Source organism: Solanum verrucosum, unplaced genomic scaffold, assembly GCF_900185275.1.
Source record: "Solanum verrucosum unplaced genomic scaffold, falcon-dt-bn FXZP01000252.1, whole genome shotgun sequence".
Taxonomy (NCBI): Eukaryota; Viridiplantae; Streptophyta; class Magnoliopsida; order Solanales; family Solanaceae; genus Solanum; species Solanum verrucosum.
The window spans coordinates 6,995,079-7,003,648 of record NW_026019988.1 but is presented as its reverse complement, the minus strand read 5'-3'; the positions used below and the strand labels follow the sequence as shown (position 1 = coordinate 7,003,648).

Here is an 8,570-nt window from a genome sequence, read left to right as displayed (position 1 = left end):
GTTATTTGGGTATATAGTAATGTTCTGTTTCGCCTGTCTTCCATTGTTCTACCAATCTGAATGTTCACCAGTAGCTCAATATAGTAAAGTTATGAATTTTTTTTAAAAAAAACTTTGAGAAATTCATCGATTACCCTTTGCGTGTTTGTTTTAATTAATTCCTTTTGTTTCTTTTACTGCATGAACTCCTTCAACGAGTCCAATCGACTCCATCTATGCTTTGCATCATCTCGTTGGGCAAAAGGCCCAACATTATCAAGTCAACTTCATTATTCCAAGAATTGAAAGCTGATTTACAAGGCGGGATATTGAATTCTCAAGTCCCACAAGCCTAAAAAGGGATTGTATACATCAATATACAGGTCAAAAAATGGAAAATACAGGGCTGAGGCGAAATACAGGTGTTTGGAAGCAGGAAATACACGGAAAGAGCTGATATACACTAATATATACAAAAAACGGGAATTGGGTTAAACCCCAAAAACAACAGCGGATTTGGCCCAAGAAAAGCCCAAATTCAACTTCTCTCCCTTACTCTTAAATTATTTAATTGTGATTATTTATTATTTGTTATTTATTAACTCTAATTTTAGAATTGTTAATTAACTTAATCAAACTCTCCAAAAGATGAACTATTTCTTTGTGTTGTTTTGTTTTAACAAATTTCATTTTATCAACTCTTATATTTTTTACACACACTTGAATATTTTAGTCAAAACTTTCACTTGTCTTATTTAATTTAAAAGATACTCTCTTTAATTAATTCAATTGGTTTAAGTAATATTTAAAAAGAGATTCAAATAAATTCTAATAAATCTGATTTTGTTAAAATCTTAATCACTTGCATTTTAATTCAAATGTTTCATTTTAGGTCCGTTTCTCTAAAAAATTAAAATTAAATAAAATGTGTCCTTTAGTTATTTATTTTCTCAAAGTCAATCGAATATTGTAAATTATTATATATTTTTTATGTTAAATCATTTTCCTAAAAAAAAAATAGTCAAAAATATTTTAATCAAGTTGTAGGATAATCGTGTGTTAGCGGACGCTTAAAATGTCTTAAAAACCTTCTTGAACCGTAAATAATAACCTCTTACCCATTTTCTCTAAATTTTTAAAGATTTAATCTATTAGAGTTTTTTAAAAATTAAGTTTTCTTAGTTTCTTTAAAAAATTAAGTAGCGACTCTTTTCTAAGTATTTTTCTCAAAATTGTTTTATACTTAGAACATTTCAAAAAGTAATTTAGCTAAAAATAGTAAAATTATGGCACAACACTATGTCTCGAATAGATGATCTTCTTCTCCTCCTCCTTCTTCTTTTTCTTCGTCGTCCTCCTCCTTATTCTTCCTTTTCTTCCTCTTCTTGTTCCTCCTCTTCCTCCTTTTCTTCCTCTTCTTATTCCTCCTCTTCCTCCTCCCCCTCTTCTTCTTCCTCCTCCTCTTCCACTTCCTCTTCTTCTTCCTCCTCTTACCTTCCTCCTCCTCCTCCTCCTCCTCTTCTTCTTCTTCTCCTTCTTCCTCCTCCTCCTCCTCCTCCTCTTCTTCTTCTTCTTCTTCCTCGGTTTCATAGTACTCTCGAATAAATTCGACCACAAAACAACCATCAAGAAATAACATTTCTGAAAATCTGCCAACAATATCATTGTCTAAGTTATTATCATAACACTTTAGTGCTTCATCTTTCTTTTTCTCCAATTCACTAATGCAACTTTCCACATCAAGCCCCTCTTTTCGCTGGATAAATTGTTGTAGGTACAACAATTTATACTTCTCCATCGAACTAAGTTCATGAGTCCTTTTATGGTAAGGACCAATGGAGATCAACATTGGTGTATAAGCATCCACATATGATTTTCATAAAATTTGATATCAAGTTTAGTTGAAAGAAAAACACTTTTAGGGTGTGTTTGATACGACAAGAGATGATGTTTTTCCTTAGGTGAGTTTCTTATTTATGAATTGAGCTACCTAGTGCCTTTTGATGGTGGAAAGTGACAAATATAAATACTTGAAATAAACTGATTAACATTCAACTAGAAAACCCAATACAAAAGGGGGGACATAGAATTAATGAAGAACTCATAATAAGATCATCAACACACATATAAAATACATGGAGGGAGTTATGAGGAAACACTACAATTGAGATAATTACTTTTTAATAGGACCTGTCAAAGTTAAAATAGTTTGTATAGTTGTGAGTATGAGCAGTATAATGGCTGCCACAGTTGAAGCTCCTACCCAAGGACTACTAAAATAATTGCGCATTAAATTTGCCTTCATTCTATTCCATGGTTTTTCACTATATTCAATTGCTTTTTTGATTTCTTCTTTGTAATAGAAGTTGAAATACGTAGTGACCCCTTTTCCGATTTTGTTGAAGAGGGTAGCAACTTCTTTGTCCTCTCCTATCCAGTTCTCTATGATTCCTTTCTGGCAAAGCAAACCCACATCTTTGTCTGAGTCGATAAGATGATCCATGAAAGTTGCATAATCGCTAAAATATGTAGGATATACATCAGGTGATTGTTGCTCATAAGCAATGAAATTTCTCAGGAGAGTTTTTGTACCATCTACGACTAGAAAATAAGGGATTGGCATCAATCCATTCTCGAACTTTATATCAAATAAACTTGTCATAATTCTGACCTTTGCATAGCTAACTTCGGCTTCGGAAAGCTCTGTTGCATTTGGCATGACCGCAGGACTCGTTAAGCAATCTTCTGAGTTTTTCATGGGATTCCCATGACTTGAAAATATGTGTACTACATGAAGTAAATGTTTGACATTTTATGCATTACATTCTATCTTTCCAAAGGATTCAAGGGTCATTTTTGGCCAGTTAACAAAAAAGGTAAACACCTTATTCACCAGTGTTGCCAATGGTAAATCATCATCTTGCTTTGTCATGTCATGGAGCTTGTCGAGGACAAAGAAAGGAAATTGATTTTCTAGTAACATCAAGTCTCAGAATATGTAATTATGATTAATATTAATAATCTTGTCTTCTACTTTTGGATATATTCCACAACACTCTCGAATAAACTCAACCACAAAATAACCGTCAAACAACAACATTTCGGAAAATTCATGACTAATATCATTACCAAGCTTTTCTATATCTTCGTAAGACTTCAGTACTTCCTCCTTCACTTTCTCCAATTCATTGATGTAACTTTTCACATCAAGTCTCTTATTTCGTTCAAGAAACCTTCGTAGGTATAATAGTTTGTTCTTTTTCATTGGACCAAGTTGAGTATTCTTCTTATGATAAGGACCAATGGAGACCATCTTTGGTGTATAAGCATCTGAATTTGATTCATGTTGCCACACATTCACTTTGAATATCGTACACGATTTAATAGATGAATTGTCTAAATCCTCAAACATTTCATCAATTCTTTCATTTTTGTCGATTAAATGATCCACTTTCCTCCCTTCTTCTATCTGTAACGGAGAAGAGGCAAGTATACCCTTCTTAACTTTGCGGTCTAGATCAAATATATATTTCGTAAAAAAAAAAGTAATGCATATATACCTTCATTGTTTTATAAATGATGCATATTTACCCCTTTTGTTAATAGAGTGAATTAAAAAAAATATAAAACTAATTTTTTTATTTTAAAAATGTCACGTGACTTTAAAAAATTACCACACCTTATGCATTACCCCTCCAAATCTCTTGAAATTCATGCACGTATATAGAAAAAGATTATACATTTAATTGTCAAAAGAAAAGTGTGTTAATGAAATAAAAAAATAAATTTATATAGTTGAGAGAGACCTCATCTTTTTTAGTTTGAGGAAGCAGTGGAATTTGGTCATCTATTGGGGTAATCTCAATGGAGTGATCTGCCATACTTCTTTCTTCAACTATATGTCCTACAAAAGAAAGTTGTTTGTTTTTTAAAGAAATTTTGAACGAAATAAGCCATTATTTAAAACCGTTTATCAAAATAATATATTTTTCTGAAATTTTACAAAATTAGAAAAAACATAATTCTTAATAACGTTTTGGCTTTATTTCATTCAAAAGAATTCAATGAAAAAAAGACGAAGGTCTGACAGAGTAAATAGATATAAAATGTTACTATCAGTAACGTTTTATAATTCGTCACTCTGAGACACATTTACAGCTAATTACGTTACTCATAATAATGTTGGAGGCAAAGGCAGAGGCCAATTAAAGGATCATTCATAGACTCAAGGTTGAGATTTGAGAATTCATCCTCTATTTGTAAACATAGCAAAATTAGAAACAAAAGTGTTGGAGGCAGAGGCAAATATAGTTAATATTCTACGGGGTAGACTATAGACTTAATAATTTTTTACAAGAAAAATAGATATATATAATGTAAAAATCACTAGAATTCTAAAGAAACGTTACCGTGATGCCTCAGGGTAACAAATTATAAAAGATAGCAACATTTAATATTTGCTTATTCTGAATAAAATATAGCCTAAAACGTTATTGAGAAGCACGTTTATTCTAATTTCGTAAAACTTCAAAAAATAAAAACGTATTAATTTGATGAATTGATTTACATAATAACTTTGGTCAAAAATCATTTTTTTAAATCAAATTAATTACAAAATTTGATTTGAAAAGAAAAGACAAGCAAAAAGGGAAATCAATTTTAATTTTCTTGTAGCTTTATGAAAAAGAACCCTATATACATGTCTTGTCATAACCTGTAGAAAAATAAACTAATTTGAGGTAACCTGCAGGCCTAACACACACACACACACATATATATATATATAAGTACATACATAAAAGGGTGCATGTGTAAAGCATTTAAAATAATAATTACCTTTTTGATTTATCTATTTATAAATTGAAAATGGACTAGTTGGAGTGTACTTGAGTGTCTTCTTAAATTCTTCTCTGTTCAACTTTTATGAGGGTGAAGAATGAGAGATGAAGAATAAAAAATTATATATGAGTATTATATATTGATTTTCTATTGTGTGATTGCAAGCCTGCCTATATTACTAACATGAAATAGTGTACATTTTTGAGAAAAGTATCATGGAATAAATAAAGCTTCAGTATCACAGAATAAATGAATAATACATAAATCATAGAATAAATAAGGCTTCAGTATTATAGAACAAATGTATAATACATAAATATGTCTTTTAGTTTGACCTTGACTAATATTTATACCCCTTCTAACTTTGCATGTGCCCAAATAAACACTTAAATTTGTACAGAGTTGAACAAACACATGCACAAATTCTCCATGGCATCCTATATGTGTTTTGCCACATAAAACGTGTGTATGTGGCATAAAGTTAGATGTCTATTGAGGCCAACAAAAAGACATATATGCCTAGAATAAATAAAATATCAGTATCATAGAATAAATTAATTTTTTCTATCTTATCACATAGGATAGGCCAAGAGTCATCCAAAGTTATAGTAGAAAAGGAGTCATTAATGACAACTTTAATTTGGTGTTCCATATACAGTGCTTTATCATATGATAATAATAGAATTTATTCTTCTCCCTGTACTTACAAGCAGCCCAAGATTTTTATATCTCCCAACAAACATGTTACATGAGGTCCCTTAAACCCTTTTTGTGGATGGTATTTTTGCAATTTAAGTGTATACTTGTGCAGACTCAAAGTTGGAGGGCATAGTTTATGTATTATGCCAATTAAATATATGTATGAAATAATGGAGGATTTGTTGGGGATATGAGGTATGAATGGGAAATAAGGAAAGTGTCATTTTTCAATAAAAACATTAACTGTCGTGTGATTTGCTTTGTTTGTTGAGTTCACTGGCGTTTTGTAATTTGCATTGCCGCTATTACACAAATGTTTTTCCATTCTATCCTGGGAGGAAGTAACCCGAAACCATGGCAATAGTGAGGGGGTTATAGGGTTATAATTTCTTAAAAGACACACAAACAACTTGTGGGCTCGGAATAATATTCTACTTCTTCTACAAACTTTTCTACATTCTTCTTTGTAATAGAAATCACTATAGATATTGACCCCCTGCCCGATTTTATCAAAGATGTTAGCTACTTCATTGTCCTCTCCTAGTTGATTGCTTATGATTCCTTTTTGACGAAGCACATTAATTCACATATTTGTCTGAGTCGATAAGATAATCCATGAACACAACAAAATTAGAAAGTACATCATATGTTTGTTGCTTATAGGCTACAAGATTTCTCCATTACATCATCAACTTCAAAATGTTTGGTAGTCTTTTATCTTTTGACATAATCTTCATACTTAATTACTGAACACTCAGGAAAGAATTATAGTATGAACAGTGCGACAACATGTGTACTAGTTGAAGCCAGTGGCAGATAAGGTTGTGGATGCTCTGAAAGTGGAGGAGTCAAAAATATAAAAAATGACATGTTAAAAGTGAGATTCAAACTCAGGCTCAGCAATACTAAAAGAGCCTTAAGCACCCACCCAAGAGCCAATGGACCAGTAAGATCATTCGTTCACTAAGTGCTCTATGTTAATTTTATACAAATACCTCTTAATTTCTACACAGATATATATATTCCGAGACGACGTTAATGGGTGCTTGAGCACCCGGAGGACTCTATGTGGGTACACCCCTGGTTGAAGCAGATGTTTGATGTATTTGATATCACCTTCCCTCTCAAGATAGGACCATCAATTTCCTTTGTCATATCATGAAGCTTGGTAAGCACAAAGAAAGGAAGTTGGTTTTCTAGTAACAACAAATCTCGACGTGCAATGTTTATCATACAATTCGCTGTTAGGCGTCATTCCACTACACTCTTGAATAAACTCAACTACGAAACATCCATCTAGTAAAGGTATTTCTGAAAATTTGCAAATGATATCATTGTTCAAGTTTTCTATAATGAGGAAACACTCACTCAGTACTAAATGTAACCCATGGAGGTTTGGCCGAAAAGCCACCTCTTGTACTCTTTTTGCGAAGTTATCAATAGGTTGGGGTCTTTACCTAACCCCCCACCAATAGGTGGTTTTGAAAAAAAAAAAAAAAAAGGAAACACTCACTCAGTCAACAATTGGTTACATAGTTACAACAATGATTACTTCATAACGTCACCAATAAAAGCCAGAACATTCTGTATAACAGCGAGTACAAGAAGTGTTATAGCTACCACAGTTGAAGCTCCTACCCAAGGACTCGAGAAATAGTTGTGCCTTAAACTAGCCTTCATTTGACTCCATGGCTTATCACAATGTTGAATCAATTTGCTGCATTCTTTTATTTAATAAAATCTTGTGATTTCCACCCCATCCGAAAGTTTCTTGAAAATGCTGGCCACTTGTTTGTCATCCCCTATGTCCTTAAGGATGATTTTCTCCTTGCGAAGAAACTTCACATCTCATGAAGGTTTCCATAGTATCCTCGATTTCAAAACAAGGTATTTTCATTAATCCCTTCTCAAACTTGATATCGAATAATGTTGTTTTATCCTCCTTCTTTTCTTGCACATATCCTTTTCTTATGAATCTAACTCCAGCATCGTAAAGCTCTGTTACACTTGGAATTAATATGATAGCGATCCCATAAACCAAGAACTTTGGGAGTTTCTTTTGACTTCGTTAATTGCAAAACGTTGTCACAAAATCTTATCTTGCAACATTCTTTTGGTGTAGTAGAATTTGTGTTTTGTTTAGCTTTCATATGATCATGATCTGATGGTCGAGAAAACATGTGTACTACGTGAACTAAATGATTGAATTGTTCTGTATTAAAATTGTGAATCTCTGGTGGGGGTATGAATTTCGCCTTTGGGAAAGTATCAAGTAAGGTCTTTCTTACCATAAACAAGAAGCTCACTTCTTTATGATGCTTTGTCATGTCATGAAGCAAGGTAAGTACAAAGAAAGGGAGTTGATTTTCTAGTAACACCATGTCTCGACACACTTGTTTCTTCATCCATTCCAAGTTGATGATGTTGTCGTTGTCTTCTTCTTCTTCTTTTTCCTCGGTTGCATAGTACTCTCGCATAAATTTGACCACAAAACAACCATCAAGCAACAACAATTTTGAAAATTTGCCAACAATATCATCGTCAAAGTTATCGTCATAACACTTTAGTGTTTCATCTTTCTTTTTCTCCAATGCACTAATGCAAGTTTCCACATCAAACCCTTCTTTTCGCTCGAGAAATTGTTGTAGGTACAACAATTTGTACTTCTCCATCGAACTAAGTTCATGAGTCCTTTTATGGTATGGACCAATGGAGATCAACATTGGCATATAAGCATCTGCATTTGATTTTCGTAAAATTTGATATCAAGTTTAATTGAAGAAAAACACTTTTAGGATGTGTTTGATACGACAAGAGATGATATTTATTTTTTTAAAAATAAGTGAATTTCTTATTTATGAATTGAGCTACCTAGTGCCTTTTGATGGTGGAAAGTGACAAATATAGATACTTGAAATAAACTAATTAACATTCAACTAGAAAACCCAATACAAAAGGGGGACATAGAATTAATGAAGAACTCATAAAAAGATCATCAACACATATATAAAATACATGGAGGGAGTTGTGAGGAAACACTACAATTGAGATAA

The 8,570-nt window shown here is 32.4% G+C and overlaps 1 pseudogene; it reads right to left on the bottom strand.

The window, feature by feature from the left end:
- Positions 1 to 2,077: 2,077 nt before the first annotated feature.
- LOC125819072 (UPF0481 protein At3g47200-like) lies at positions 2,078 to 3,860 on the bottom strand (annotated as a pseudogene).
- Between the last annotated feature and the right edge of the window lie 4,710 nt (positions 3,861 to 8,570).